Source organism: Egretta garzetta, unplaced genomic scaffold (genome assembly GCF_000687185.1).
Source record: "Egretta garzetta isolate BGI_Z169 unplaced genomic scaffold, ASM68718v1 scaffold651, whole genome shotgun sequence".
NCBI lineage: Eukaryota > Metazoa > Chordata > Aves > Pelecaniformes > Ardeidae > Egretta > Egretta garzetta.
The window spans coordinates 152,135-153,137 of record NW_009258491.1 but is presented as its reverse complement, the minus strand read 5'-3'; positions in this window follow the sequence as shown (position 1 = coordinate 153,137).

The window sequence follows — 1,003 nt, the reverse complement described above, 5'->3', positions numbered from 1 at the left end:
AAAAAAAAAAAAAAAAAAAAAAATACCCGTGGGTCAAAGCATCCAAGCAGCCTGAGAACTGCTCTGAAGAGAGCCCTTTCCCCTGCCCCTTTCACGTGCTTTTGCGGGTGCCAAGTGCCAGGGCGCCCTCAGAGCAGACGCCAGGCCCTGTCTCGACAGTCGAGAGCTGCTCCAGCGCGGCGGGGTGGCGCGTCTCCCCCGGGAGGGCACGCACGCCTCGGCGCATCCCGCACGGGCTCTCAGAGAGCACGCTTCCCTGGCTACATGGGCCAGTCTGCTCCTAGACCTGGTGCCTAAAATCACGGCTCAGTTTAGCTGGTGAGAGTCCAGCCCTGCTAAACAGTGTCAGCCTCCATCTCTCTTGGATTTTGTTATTTGAACAGAACTTGTTTGCTCGGTTACTCGAGTGAGCAAGCTGCGTTGTAACTCCATCGATAAAACCACCTCTGTCCCGCTAGCAGGGCAGCTTCCACTTCCCAATTCCTGCTTGCGTACACCCCGGGAGGTGTTCCAGAGCGGCCCCTGCAGCAAGGGCCCCTTAAACAAGAAGACAGGCAGCAGCGATCGCCCGCGCGTGTGCGATTGCACGGCCCCGCTCCCTCCCCACCTCCCCGGGGGGGCCAGGCAGCCTCGCACCGCTCGTGCACGGGGGGTACAAGCACGGGTAAATCCATCTGAGACCCAGTGTGCTGCAGTGGGGTGCACGCTGCCGCAAGGATTTCCCCTAAGGAGCAGACAGCTCCCCGGCCACATCCTCCCTGCATTTACCAGCTCGAATGAACAGCGGGAGCCTGAGTTACTGCAGCAATATTAACCACAAGGACGTGGAAAACAAGGGTGAGGGTAAAGCAAGCAGTGAAAAGCATGGAAGCTGGGGCCTGAGCAGTCTAATACGAAATAATCTCAAATACTACAAACAAAATAATACAAAAATAATTTTGATTAAGAAATCAAAAGCTGAGGAGACTGCGTCCAGGCGCAAAGCCTTTCCTTCCGCCAGCTT